Below are 15,646 nucleotides of genomic sequence, written 5' to 3'. Positions count from 1 at the left end.
GCTACGTAAACGCATGTTACTCACTCTGATAGACTCCTTAGACCCGTATAAGTAGGACATTGATTTAACCATATGCCTTTCATCCTATAGGTGACAGTGCATATGCTGTGCGCTCATTCATCCTCTCACCATACCTTAATCCTGCAACTCAGAGTGAAAGGAAATACAATGCTGCGCACAAGTCGACGCGCAATGTCATCGAGCGGACATTTGGACAACCGAAGAGTAGGTTCCGCTTTCTACACAAAAGTGGAGGTGCACTGTAGTATAGGCCAGAGATCTGGTGCAAGACCGCGGCCACTTGTGCCGTGCTGCACAACCTAGCAACAACCAATGGCGTACTACTGGACCTCAAAGATTCAGATGAAGAGGAGGAACCAGGTCCACATCCCAGAGCATCAGGTGGTATAGGGGCAGCAGATGGTAGACAGAGACGTGATGAAATAACACGCAATTATTTCTAGGTTAGTAATGATGAGACAATGCACCTCATGACTGTTGATCAACTATGTTTTTATTCACCTTAACATCAGGTAAACTGTGTGCACACAGCCATCAACTCCTTACTTGTGTGTGGCTTTTGTAGGTCAACATGGCATAAATACAGACCATGTATGACATTCAGCACTTTTAGCCGTATGCCATGGCTTACCTCACCCATTTGCATGCCTCGGTCACACCATTGACTACTTCTTACGGCCACGCACAGAGCTGGAGCAGTCAATGTTTACACTGGCCTCCCTTGATGAGGCCTCAGATGCTATACCGTGCCTTGCTCTCCGCCGTCTGGGCTCAGTTACTGGTGGAGTAATGCTACTCCGGCTGGAGGCCTCCTCACTGTCCCCTGCACCCAGTATACCTGTGCCAGCTATAGTGGCGGTCTGTAGCTGTTCAACAGCAGTAGTGACCTGCACCAATCCCCTGGCAACATCATGACTGCAGTGGGCCATTTCCACTTGCATGGACACAGTGCGTCTAGACAGGACAGCACTTTGTGTAACCATCCAAACGGCTGAATAGGTGGTGCTTTACATGGCGTTTGGAGGCATGCTCCCTCTGCATGGTGGTACAGGGGTCTTTAATCGCTGCTGTCATGTCCCTGAGACTTTCTGCATTTGCCCTATGGCCCTCTGCCACTGTGTTGTTCATTTCCCTGATGCCGTCCTTAATTTCAGTCAGGTTGTGATTCAGACACACCAGCTGCCTTTGCATTGACCGCATGCTTTTAATTGCAGCCGCTGCACCTTCACCGTAGTGGCCTCCAACCCAGAGAAGACAGAGGATTCCTCTCCTTCCTCAGTGGCACAGTGTTCTCTTGCTCTGCGTCTCCTGAGATTGGTGTTGCTACGCTGCACAGGAGACTGATCACCTTGAGGCTGTGCCTGCTCATCGGACCTTGACTGTGGGTCATCTTGGATGTCTTCCCCTTCTCCCTCCAACTCCTGTAGTGGAGCCACAGTGTACCTGTGTGTTCTTGGTGCAGGTGTTGGTGGTGTTGTGGTGTCTGGCTTCTTCCCCTGCCTGTTCCTGGATCTCCGCTGGCTCATCTATTGGTGTGTCTTCACCCCGTGGCGCAGGTTTATCTGTGAATATAACAAAACTACTTATTGTGTTTCGTGCTTTCTGTTATGTGTAAATAAAATATTCTTGAGTTGGTATACCTAAATGGTGTGTTTAATTTGTTTATTTACTGGTGTGTCTCAACTGCAGATATGTTTCTCAGTATCACTGCTTTACTATCTTATGCGGACTGCATCTCCCATGATGCATTGCTGGGTGGTAACAAAATTGTGGACTGGAGAGGCAATCTTACTTTTTCATAAAGTCATTTCTAAGTGACATGTTTTGTGAGTAATGGGGAAGGGGTATTTTAACACGCATCCTACCTTGGCTGGTGTTGGTTGTGGCGGAGCTGTCGATGTCTGCTATGCCACTGATGGATTCCGGCTGTAGTGTTGACTCCACCAAGTCCTCAAGTGTTGTGAACGCCAGCTGTGTTGATGGTCCTCCACTGGTCTTCTTGGCGTCCGCAAGCCTGCGTGCCACCTTCTCTTTTGCCGTTGAGCGCAAGTCTTACCAGCACTTGCGTAGATCTTCTATGGAGCGCTGTGTGACCCCAATGGCGTTGACTTTGTTGGATGTCCAGCCAGATCTTCCTCTTCTCTGACTCAGGGATGTGTAGGGATTTTTTCCCAAACAGTTGCTCATGGCTCTTCACCATTTCTTCAGTGAGGACCTCCAATTCTTTTTCACTAAATGTTTGCTTCCTTTTGCGTCCTGCAGCCTTCTTTGCCTTCTCCTGAATGATGTGCATTTGTTCTTCTGAGTGGCGTGCTCCTGCTCTTAGCCTCTTCCACAGCCTCAGGCACTCAGAAACAGCATGGGCAGAAACACTTCCTGGTTGTGATGTCATCAAACTGCATCGGAATAGCAGATTCGCTATTTTGCAATTTTTTTAATTTGCAAATTAGCTATTACAGAATCGCTAATTGAGAATCTGCAATTGTGAATATTGCAGAATTGCTAATTTTTTGTGATTTATTTCCATCATTGCATTTTGCGATTCGCAAATAGCAATTCAGTAAAAATCGCTATTTGGGAATCGCAAAATGCTTTTTTGATACATCTGGCCCAAAAGCCCCCTCACTGCCACCATGTTGAGCCCATCCAGACACAAGCATGCGTTTTGGATGTGCCTGAGCCCGATGATGAAGCATGCCACAATTTGTGGGTGATGAAAGTTTTTTCCACCGAAGTTGCTGCTCAGCCCATGCGAGTCGATGCGTACATTGATTATCCATCTTCCATTTGGTGTGTGTAACGCCCTGAACGTCTCAGGATCGTTTAACAGACACGACAATGAGGACGCAACCACTTGTGAAGGGTTAGTTCTTTTAATGAAGGCAAATAAAATACAAAGAACAAACAAAAGTTATAGTCACTGGAATCCTCCAGGCTAAGTACGTTACCAGCCCACAGCACGGATGGTCCTAACCGTCCTCTGCATATACGCCGATCCCGGCGTATGCCAACAGAGGGCAGAAATTAAATGGCCGACAATGCCAATCGGTAGGCTGTGAGGGGCACGAAGAGTGTTGGGGAGAATCGAGGAGTCAGGGAAACACCCAGCCGGGGTCTCTACCTGAAGGGAGCAGCCGCTCAACCTCTTCCTCAGACTGCACCGGGACGCGGAGTCACCTCCTGGTGATGCGTCACCGATACCCCAATCACAAGCAAGAAGACTGAACCGAGAGCAGCCGCTCGATCGATCCTGTGGACTTCTGAGTCTGTAACGCGGCAAACACCTCCTGGTGTGCGTTACAGCTGGCAGTCCCTGTGTCTCTGGTCGGGCTGGGAGTTACGACTCCAACCAGCAAAAGCGCCACTGCGCTTGGACTCAGCCGAGTCAAAAAGCGAAGCTCAATGGTTGACCGGTAGAGCTTCCGGGTCCTTCACAGGTGACGATGGGGCAAGACACGGCCCAGGGAGTAACGACTCGACCTACCTCCGTTCTTGCCTTACTGGAGCACCACTCCGGAACACTGCTCTTCACGAAGCAGGTACGTCGGTGTAAACACAATATCCGACAGCCTTGTACCTCCCGGTTCCTCCCTTTATAGGGCGTGTTTTCCTTGAGTTATGTAACAGCTCTCCTGTTTACATAAGGGCGTGTTTCCCTTGAGTTATGTAACAGCTCTCCTGTTTACATAAGGGCGTGTTTCCCTTGAGTTATGTAACAGCTCTCCTGTTTACATAAGGGCGTGTTTCCCTTGAGTTATGTAACAGCTCTCCTGTTTACATAAGGGCGTGTTTCCCTTGTATGACAGGAATTCTTGACAGTACATCCTCCCTCTCAGCGGCTCCCCACGGGTCCAGCGCTGGCAGGAAAACGCCGATGGAACAAGGAGACCAAGCGCGGAGCATGAACCCCTTCAGCCGGTTCCCATGAATGCTCCTCCGGGCCATAGCCTTTCCACGCAACCAGGTACCACAGCTTCCCCCTGCGCCATTTGGACGCCCGTATGCCCGACACTTCATACTCCACCTCCGACTCCACGCATACCGGCCTAGGTGTCCCAGACGGCTTGGAGGGTGCTGGTTTGAGCAATGATACATGAAAGACAGGGTGTATCCGCAATGACTGGGGCAAGCACACCTTCACGTTCACGGGACCCATACACTTCGTAATTCGATAGGGGCCCATGTACTTGGGATGGAACACACTGTTCTTTCGAAACCTCATGTTTCTTGTGGATATCCAGACGTAGTCTCCAGTGCGGTACAGTGGCCCGGGCCTTCTCTTCCTGTCTGCCGCAGCCTTGTATCTTCTCTTGGCCTCTATTAGGACAGCCCTTGAGCGCATCAACGTGTCTTTTATGTGTGCCACCCTGTCCGCTGTGGCGGGAATCCTGTCCTCTCTGAACGGATGTAGAAATGGCAAGAACCTGGGATGTTGGCCATAGTTGCTATAGAACGGAGATGCCTGTGTGGAGCTGTGAGTGGCGTTGTTATAGGCTATCTCTGCAACCCATAGCAAGTCGGCCCATTCTTCCCTGCCCTGGTCCACAAAACATCGCAGATACTGTTTGAGCGTTTGGTTCAGGCGCTCGGTTTGGCCGTCCGTTTGAGGGTGGTAGCTGGTGGACAGGGCGGTCTTAACATGCAGCGCAGTGCACCAAGTCTTCCAGAATTGCGCAGTAAACTGCGACCCCCGGTCCGACACGATCACCCCAGGTAATCCATGCAGTCGTACCACATTCTTTAGGAGTAGTGACGCCAATTCCCCGGCCGTAGGGACTCTCTTGCAGGGGATGAAGTGCCCCATTTTCGTCAAGTAATCCACCACCACCAGTATTGCCGTCATCCCCTGGTCTACCGGTAGGCCCACCACGAAGTCCAGTGATATGCTATCCCATGGTCTATCCGGGGTCGGAAGTGGATGTAAGAGCCCTTGGGTTCGGCCATGGTCGGCCTTCATGGTAGCACACGTAGGACACTCCTGTCCCCACCTCCTGACATCCACTCTCATGGTTGGCCACCAGAAATGCCGTCCCATGCTAGCCACTGTTTTTTCAAAGCCCAAATGACCTGCGCATGGAGAGTCATGGCACCAGATGAATGCTTGTTTCCTTAGCCTAGGCGTGGGTATCAATAGGCACCTGCCCTTCAGGGGTATCCCGTCCTTCAGCTGCCATTCTCTGTGACTGAGGAGCCACCTCCGCCATGCGAATGACCTGATCCCTCTCTTTATTCCCCTCAGGAAAGTATCCGGTTGGATAACCCCCAATACCATCCTCGGGGAAATGATGGAACGCTCGGTTGCAGGCAATGGTTCCTTAACTGCAGATTGACGGGACAGGGCGTCCGCCTTCCGGTTTTCCGTCCCCGGCCGATATGTGATGCGGAAGTTGAACCCCGCAAAGAAGATCATCCACCGCAGCTGCCTGGGAGAAAGGTGTCTAGTGGCCGTCATGAACTGTAGGTTCCGATGGTCCGTGTACACCGATACCACATGTCTTGCCCCCATCAACCAATGCCTCCATTCGGTGAAGGCGTCCTTGATTGCGAGAAGCTCCTTCTCCGCAATATGGTAGTTGCGTTCGGCGTCGTTGAGTTTGCGGGACATGTACGCAACGGGATGAAGCACCCCTGTGTCGTGGTTGCGTTGGGACAAGATAGCCCCCAGCGCCACATCCGACGCGTCCGCTTCCACCACGTAGGGGAGATCCGGATCGGGGTGAGCCAACACCGGCGCCTTACCAAAGGCGCTTTTCAGGGCCTCAAAGGCTTTGTTCGCTTCAGGGGACCAGACAAACTCCTTGGACTTCCTCAGTAGCTGTGTGATTGGGGCCACCACTCCTGAAAATCCATCTATAAACCGCCTGTAAAAGTTGGCGAAGCCAATGAAACTTTGGACGTCCTTCACGCTTTGGGGCACCGGCCATTCTTTCACCGCCTTGATCTTTCGTTCTGCCATCTCCTGTCCCTCTGGACTCAGCATCACTCCGAGGAATTCCACGGATGTGACGTGGAAGTCACACTTGCTGAGTTTACAAAACAGCATGTTTTCCCTCAGCTTTTGGAGCACAGCTTTGACGTGGTGTACGTGCTCCTCCACACTGGACGAATAGATGAGGATGTCGTCGATATATACGACCACGTAGATATCCAACTCCTCTCTGAATACCTCATTCAAAAAGTACTGAAAGGCTGCCGGGGCGTTGCACAGACCGAACGGCATGACGAGGTACTCAAAAAGGCCGAACCTGGTCTTAAAGGCGGTCTTCCACTCGTCTCCGTCCCTCATGCGCACCAGATGGTATGCCCCTTTCAAATCCAACTTTGTGTAGATACGAGCTTTCTTGACCTGTTCCAGAAGTACACTGATGAGAGGCAAGGGGTACCGATTTTTTATGGTTATCGCATTCAATGCCCTAAAGTCCACACAGGCTCTCAGCTCCCCATTAGCCTTCGGGATGAAGAAGAGTGGCGAGGCGGCCGGAGACTTGGACGGGCGGATGAATCCTAGCTTGAGGAGTTTATCCAGGTACTCCCGGAGATGCACGTTTTCAGGCTCCGTCAGGGCATACAGCCTGCCGCTGGGAACGCTGGCCCCTGGCACCAGGTCGATCTGGCAGTCAAACTGTCTATGTGGTGGTAGCACTTCCGCCTTCACCTCATCAAATACATCCTCAAAACTGTGATAAGCCTGGGGGAGAGCCACATCTTTTTCTGCCGCTGTAGCCACCGTCTGACTCCCGCTCTCATCTGCGTCAAGGGATTCCGTTCTTATTCCACAATGCAGGATGCAATACGGTGACGTCATTTCGATGCGATGTGTTGGCCAATCCACAAAGGGGTTGTGTTTCTGTAGCCACGGCAATCCCAATATGACGCCATATTGGGGCGCTCGGATGATGTTAAAATCGATTTGTTCCAAATGGTTCCTCCCATATCTCATCGGAAGGACCCCCGTGTGCTGTCCGATGGGCCCAGTCACCAATCGCCTTCCGTCTACCGCATAGACGTCTTCGGGTACTGCTTTGGGAAGAAGCACTAGCCCTAGCCTGCATGCCTCGTTGTGGTCCATAAACATGCCAGTGGCCCCTGAATCCACCATGGCCACAACAGGTATCCACTGGTCATGCACTCCCACGTGCACCGTGATAAACAGGTGTCGTTGTCCCTTAGTGACCGAGTTGGAAAGTGAAGGGATGGATGAGTGACTCCGAGATGCCCCTTCTCTGGTCTTGGAGTCCTCTAGTTTTCCGCCGGTATGTCCACCACGGCTGTTACCGACCGGTTGGCCCGATAACGTGACGTCTTCGGTTTGGCAGGGCATTCACGTACGTAGTGGCCTTTTTTGCCACAATATAGGCACAATCCTTGTTTACGGCGTGACTCTTTCTCCGTGGCTGTGAGGCTCGCTCGTATTGCGCTGATGTCCATGGGTTCTCCCTTGGATGCGGTGGAAGTTTCAGGACTTCCCACCGTCACATAGGATGGAAGGGATTTTCCTTTTCTCCCATGATCCCCCTTTCTTTCACTTAGCCTATGTTCCAGCCGTAATACCAGGTTGATAAGGCCCTCACATGTCTCGGGTTGAGGGTCAATATGAGCCACGGCGTCCTTGAGCTCATCGCACAGCCCTTGATGGAAGAGCGCCGTCTGTTTAGCAACAGGCCACTTGGTTTCCGCAACCAGCCTTCGGAACGCGTTGAGATACTGCACCAGGTCGTTGGATCCCTGTCTCAACTCAAGCATTTCACGGTCCGCCGTGTATGAGTCAGCCCTTCTGTCGAATACCTTCAGGAATTCCTCGCGAAAAGCACCCCAATCACATAAGAGGGGGTCGTCCCTGCTCACCAGAGGTACGGCCCATTGTGCCGCGTTTCCAGCCAAATAGGATATAAGGAAAGCCACACGAGCCTGACTCGTGGGGAACGCCTTTGGTTTGCACGATAAATGTAGCGCCACTTGTGTGAGGAATACCTGCACTGTGTTAGGATCCCCACTGTACCTCTCTGGTGTTGCCAAGGGGATGGCTACCGGCATTTCCACTACAACCGCAGGGGTCTGGTTCGTGAGGGAGGTGCTGGGCGTGAGCGGGTCCAATTGGATAGCATCCAGTCTGGCTTTTACATCGGCTGTTTCTTGCCTAGAGGCAGCCACTTCAACTTGCATGGCCGCTAAAGCAGCCAGCACATCATCAAGTGTTGCCATGTCTGTTATCGACCGGGAGACAGTTAGTGTTATTAAGGTCGGATATTTTGTAACGCCCTGAACGTCTCAGGATCGTTTAACAGACACGACAATGAGGACGCAACCACTTGTGAAGGGTTAGTTCTTTTAATGAAGGCAAATAAAATACAAAGAACAAACAAAAGTTATAGTCACTGGAATCCTCCAGGCTAAGTACGTTACCAGCCCACAGCACGGATGGTCCTAACCGTCCTCTGCATATACGCCGATCCCGGCGTATGCCAACAGAGGGCAGAAATTAAATGGCCGACAATGCCAATCGGTAGGCTGTGAGGGGCACGAAGAGTGTTGGGGAGAATCGAGGAGTCAGGGAAACACCCAGCCGGGGTCTCTACCTGAAGGGAGCAGCCGCTCAACCTCTTCCTCAGACTGCACCGGGACGCGGAGTCACCTCCTGGTGATGCGTCACCGATACCCCAATCACAAGCAAGAAGACTGAACCGAGAGCAGCCGCTCGATCGATCCTGTGGACTTCCGAGTCTGTAACGCGGCAAACACCTCCTGGTGTGCGTTACAGCTGGCAGTCCCTGTGTCTCTGGTCGGGCTGGGAGTTACGACTCCAACCAGCAAAAGCGCCACTGCGCTTGGACTCAGCCGAGTCAAAAAGCGAAGCTCAATGGTTGACCGGTAGAGCTTCCGGGTCCTTCACAGGTGACGATGGGGCAAGACACGGCCCAGGGAGTAACGACTCGACCTACCTCCGTTCTTGCCTTACTGGAGCACCACTCCGGAACACTGCTCTTCACGAAGCAGGTACGTCGGTGTAAACACAATATCCGACAGCCTTGTACCTCCCGGTTCCTCCCTTTATAGGGCGTGTTTTCCTTGAGTTATGTAACAGCTCTCCTGTTTACATAAGGGCGTGTTTCCCTTGAGTTATGTAACAGCTCTCCTGTTTACATAAGGGCGTGTTTCCCTTGAGTTATGTAACAGCTCTCCTGTTTACATAAGGGCGTGTTTCCCTTGAGTTATGTAACAGCTCTCCTGTTTACATAAGGGCGTGTTTCCCTTGTATGACAGGAATTCTTGACAGTGTGAAGTGAAGTTTGGGAGGATGGAAGAGTGAGTGACCTCTACCTTCCTTTGCTCCGGTGTATAAAGATACGCTCTTCTCCATCCATACCACCGCAACCAATGTCACAAATGTATCTAAAGGATTCAAGGTATCTAAAGTTTGGTTCAGTTTTTATCTCAACAAACAATTTTACTGAACCACTTTAGTGGGCAAGGAAACTGGGACAGAGTCACATCACAGAGGACGTTCTCCTGACCTAACAAAACAATATAGTTAGGGCTCCGTTTACAAGAATGGCGGTCAAGCTTTCGCATTAAGAACGTTAGGTGGCACATCTTTTTAAACATCTTCATGTTGCACTTTTTCCACTGGACTTCCTTTTTTAAGTTTCTAAAAATGTTATTGAAATTATTTACGAAAATGGAACAAATCAAATTCCACCCATGTAGCGAACACATATATCAAAATGATTGCAGATACTGACCCCGCTTCCAAGGTGATCAGCCGCGGGTATCAACAATAATCCTGGAACATCGAGGCAAACACAAAAATAGTGTTCTCAGCACTCAACACTGGAGTTATACTCAGTACTAGATAACTTCAGCGACAGTCAAGTGATCCATGGTTCACAATGCAAGGTGACCTATATGTTCCGAACAACATTAACAGGTTGACTTTAGACTTCAGAGCTGGCCCTGAATGTAGCCAAAGATGCACCCAGATGGGGCCCAAGATGTCCTTGGGCCTCGATCGAGCAGGCATCAGTGAGGCTGACTTCCCCGCCATCCGATCAATAATCCATATTGAAGAACGAGCGCAAAGTCCACGCGCATGACGCTGAGACGAAGCGGCACCGGTTGATGCAACTTGGCTGTCCCCCCGTGACCCGCAACACAACCATCGCCGGGCCGTTTGCTGGGTCCTACACCCTCGGCTGAGTCCGGGGCCTCGATTTTGACGACGCGGCCCGGGTGCTGGGCGTGAGACCCGGGGCCGCCGGGAAGGAGCGCCAGAAACCCGGAAGTACGGCGGGGGAACCTAGAGACGGAGCGGACTGGTCTGCGGCCTTGGGACGGCCTGCGGGAAGTGCCGGGGGCCTGAAACTACGGTGGGAACCCTGGTGTCAGACTAAACGGCCGCATGCCGGCGGCACCGCCACACCAAAGCAGCGAGTAACGTGCAGCGGGATCGGCAAGGAGCCGCTGAAAGGCGGCGCATGACGAATTAGACGCTGCTGTGCTGATTGCCGAAATTGTGCGGCGGACGGTGCCCTGGGTGTGGCGCTTGAGGAGATCCGATTCGGCATCGCGCTGAGCACCCACGCCACCTCCGAATCTTGAGTGCCAGGTGGAGCGGAGGTGGCCTGGGGACAGGCGACACACTGAACCTCCTGTGGTGAAGTGCATGGCCAGGAGGGACATACGGACACGAGCAGCTGTGAGGGTCTTGGGGTGCCGGTGGATGACCCAAGGGGGTGCCTATGAACGCGCCTCCTGTTAGAAAGCAGTGCTAACGTCTGCGGAGTGGCTGCGCCTCGTGCTGGGCGGGGTGTGAAGACATTGTCCCGGGGTTCTGCGCTCCATCACTTGGCCTAAAGTGCGATAAGGCAACTAAAGAGACTGCTTACCAGCCTTGCAATGAGCGGCAGAGGGAATGGGGCGCACCAGCAAGGAAAACTGGACAAGTATGCTTATACTAAGGACTCTCCCCCAATTTCAGAACACGCCGGGCGTACGGAGAAGGCCTCGGACGACGCTGGAACGCCTAAAGTGACATTGGAGGATATCATGGCCGCCCTTCATAGTGTGCAGACGACAGTGGGGTCTATCTCCACGGATGTGACCTTCCTCAGAGCTGACTTCCAGAAAATGTCCGCTAGAGTCACAGAGGTTGAACAAGCGACGGCTACCCTGGCAAAGGACTCTAGCTTCCTGCTCCAATAAGTGTCGCAACTGGAGACCGAAAACAAGCGCATGGCGGCGAGGCTTGATGACCAGGAAGGGCGATCCCGCCGCAACAACGTGCGCATTACGGGCATTCCTGAGAGTGAAGGGAGCCCGGCCTTGGATCTATACGTGGAAAACCTCATAAAAACCGGACTGCAACCCATGGGACTCTCTGACTTTTTCTACCTTACTCCATGATATTTCCGGCCAGGCTGCGGGTAGTGGCGGATGGGAAGACATGGTTTTTCGAGTCGCCTGAGGAGGCTCACGAATGGCTTGAGGGGTGGCAGCAGGTGAAAAACTCTGGACGCTCGGACAGGTGAAGGCGGCCTCCTGGAGGGACGGAGGACCCCGCTGACCACGACGCAGCGTGGAGGATGAGGAACGGTCGCATCAGGAAGCTTGATAATGAGGCGCTATGCGTCCACTCTTTATTAAAAGGTGCAGGGTAGGGGGGAATGATTGCTGGGGCACGCGTAGCCTGTTCAAAACACGCCGCAACATCTGAACATTTGGACGCTCGGACTGGGGATGTTCTTGGTCCTCCTCGGACCTTCCGCTCCTTACACGCAAGTAATGTATCGGGGTTTGGGTTCTAAGCACTCTGCTGAGTTGGGGTGGCGGGCAGTTTGGAGTCCGTATGGCAGGGAGGCAGGGAGGGGGTTGGGGGGGGATGGGTTTGTTTTTAAGGTTTTTTCAAAAGTTATTGTTCAAGATGAAAGTAGTGATCAAAAATGCAGTACACACACCCAATATGGAACATACGATGCGCGTCGATACTTCCGCAGCGCCAATTATTTTCAGCGCCCACTGCTATAATGTCTGATATTACAAAAGCGGCATCTGGGGCGGGTTCTTTCGCTCTGATACCGCCTCTCTCCCTGCTCATGTGGAACGTGCGTGGCTTGGGAGACAAAATTAAACGCGGTCTAGTCCTACATAGTCTTAAGAGGTGTGCCCCGGCGGTGGTCTTGTTACAGGAAACCCATCTTACCAGCTCCACTAGCAAAGCAATGGACCGGTGGGGGTACAAAATGGTGGCGCACTCAGAATTCTCCTCGGGGTCTAGGGGGGTAGGTATACTGGTGCGAAAGCAGTACTCGTTAATTATACATAAACTTAAAACTGACAGGTCAGGGAGGTTTGCAGCGATAGCCACCCAATGGGAGGCGCGGCCCCTAAACATAGTCTCCGTTTACATTCCTCCTGCATTGCACGCCACAGCGCTGCCGGCGCTTAGTGAGTTTCTCCTTGACCTACCAGAGGGAGACCTGATCCTTGGCGGAGATTTCAATGCAGTTGTTGACGAATCGCTTGATAGATACCCTACACGAGTGGGTGGTGCGGGAGTGTCCCTTTTCGGGAGCTTTATCGAAGCACTGGGTCTGTCAGATTTGTGGCGGCTACATCACCCAACAGCGCTACAGTACACATATCACTCAGGGGTGCACAATAGTCTAACAAGGATAGACTACTTCCTGGGTTCAGCTGGTAGTCTTAGAAACATAGATAGCATAGAGATCAGACACAGAGGTATATCCACTCTCCGCTACTCCTGCAATACACGTACTACCACCTCGCACGTCGTCGTATCCCTCCAATACACCCGGCTATCTCCAGGTCCCCGCGGTCCGGAAGGCGATTATGAAAACAACCAACCTTTATTTTCTGGAAAATGCCCCCTCTGTTGCCTCGCCGACAATCTTATGGGAGGCATATAAAACAGCCCTCAGGGGACAGGCTATCACTACCATTGCAGCGCACAAGCGTGAAAAACAGGCGGAATTGCAGTCGATCGAACAAGAGTTGCACACGGCGGAGGCTCAGCAGGCCCGGGACCCCACTCCTGAGACCTCTTGTGCCCTACATGTTGCACAAACAAGATATAAGGCGTACCTCACGGAGCGCACTAAACAACAGCTGGCAGATACGCGACACAAGATATATGACCTCGGTGATAAGACTGGGAAGTTACTGGCATGGCTTGATAGACGGGATAAGGGCGCCAGATGGATAGCGCAGCTTAGCTCTGGGGAGGGTCAGATAACAACTGAACCGTGCAAGATAGTACACACTCTGGCGCGCCACTTCCAAACAGTCTATTCCTCCACCTCTTCCATGACAGTGGAGGAAGCGCGGACGTATGTGAAAGATTTAGCAAGGCCCAGACTCACCCCGGAGGCGGTCAGTGCCCTGGAAGCTGACATCACAGTAGAAGAGATACAAATGGCAATCGGTGCACTGCAATCCGGTAAAGCGGTGGGACCGAACGGCATACCGATTGAGCTCTATAAACGGACAGCCGGGACTATTGCCCCCTATTTGCTCAACATGTTCACAGACAGTCTCCGAGTGGGCGAACTGCCGCCGGATCAACGAACGGCCACCATAGTGGCTATACTGAAACCGGGCAAACCTGCTTCTAAGTGTGCCTCCTACCGTCCTATATCACTGCTCAATGCAGAGGCAAAGATCCTTGCGAAGCTCCTGGCATCTAGGCTAACACCACGCTTGCCAGGAATCGTGCACCCGGATCAATCTGGTTTCATGCCCGGCAGAAGCACAGCCCTCAATTTGAGGCGCTTGCATGGCGTGTTGGCTCGAGCGGAGCAATTACAGGAACCGGCGGTGCTTCTTTCATTGGATGCGCAAATGGCGTTCGATATGGTTGAGTGGCCCTTCCTGTTTGCAGTGCTACTACACCTGGGCTTTGGACCCAAATTTTGTGCCTGGGTCCGGCTCTTTTATCCCAGACCAATGGCCCACATTACTGCTAACGGACATATGTCCGAAGATTTCCCCCTGACGCGTGGCACGCGCCAGGGATGCCCCCTGTCGCCCCTGCTCTTTTCCCTGGCGCTGGAGCCCTTGGCGGCATGGATACGCTGGGAGCCCATGATACGAGGACTCCAGTGGTCGAATGACTGGGAAGACCGCGTCTCCCTTTATGCGGATGATGTGTTGCTCTATCTGTCTTCCCCGCGACGCTCTATACAGACATTACTCAACATTTGTAGGATCTTTGGAAGAGCATCCGGCTACACCATAAACTGGTCCAAATCGATAATGTATGTGCTGCGCGGCCCTCCTCCTCGACTCCCAGCGGACTGCCCACTCCAAACAGCGGAGGGATCCTTTAAGTATCTGGGTATTTACATCACTGCGGATCCAACAGACTTCCTAAAACAGAATTTGCAACCCCCGATAGACCGCCTCAGGCGAGACGTACGCTACTGGGGTGCGCTGCCACTAACTCTACTGGGGAAAGCAGCCCTATTCAAAATGATGACCCTGCCTCGATTCGTGTATGTACTGGAAAATACGCCATGTCACATACCACCCGCGTACTTCCGCACAATTGCGGCGCAGGTAACTAGCCTTCTGTGGGGTGGCAGACCGCCGCGCATAGTGCAGTCCAAATTAACCCGCGGCTGGTACGATGGAGGGATAGCGCTTCCCAACATCCAACTCTATTACTGGGCGGCACAGCTGAAGGTAATTAATTAGTGGCTTCATGCTCTGCAGACAGACCCCGCATTTAAGGCAGATAGGGACATACTAGGCGCGAGGGGTGTGTTGTCACCCCTATATGACGGTAAACTGGCCCCAACGCTCATTGGTCCACTTAGACAGACCGTCGCCCTCTGGCATGCGGCGCAGGCCAAGCTAGGGTGGCGCGGGGTCTTGACCCAACTCACACCTTTGTGGGACACTAAGCAACTCGGAAAACTTAGAAGCTGCAGGGGTTTTGATAATTGGGACAACATCGGGATTTCTACGGTGGGCGACATGTGGCACAAGGGTGAAATAATTACATTCGCACGTCTTCAACAGCAATACGAACTGGCGTCCTCAGAGTGGTTTCGATACACACAAATTAAACATGCCTTACTATCGAAACTAACACCTGACACGACAGTACCAGAGGCATCGCCCTTGGAAGACAGATTATTGACGGACTACATGCCAAAGAAGGCCACATCGCTCACGTACCGCAAACTGGTAAACAACCTGCCGGACCCAACATGTCCTCTCCGGGAGAAATGGTCCCGTGATATAGGCGAGTTTGACGAACCAGAATGGCGGGAGGCATTGGCTTCGCCGCGAGAGGCGGGTATACCCTCAAGGCTCCGGCTGGTACAGCTCCGCATTCTGCACCGCTCATACTACACCAGGCACACTCTGCACAGCATAGGTAGCGCAATACATCCGTTCTGCTTGCGCTGCTGCGGGGAGGTGGGGAACTTTTCTCACACCATATGAGAATGTCCCGTAATCCAAGAATCCTGGAAGCAAGTGATGCGGATATTGTCGCAGTCAGGGGGAGTGTCATTAGTGCCGGAACCTAGACGCTGCCTTTGAATGTATGGGAACCTAATGACCTCACTCGCCAGGCACAGAGCTCGGCTACCTTGGGGATTAT

Source organism: Triturus cristatus, chromosome 3_1, assembly GCF_964204655.1.
Source record: "Triturus cristatus chromosome 3_1, aTriCri1.1, whole genome shotgun sequence".
NCBI classification, from domain to species: domain Eukaryota; kingdom Metazoa; phylum Chordata; class Amphibia; order Caudata; family Salamandridae; genus Triturus; species Triturus cristatus.
This window is presented reverse-complemented; position numbering follows the sequence as displayed.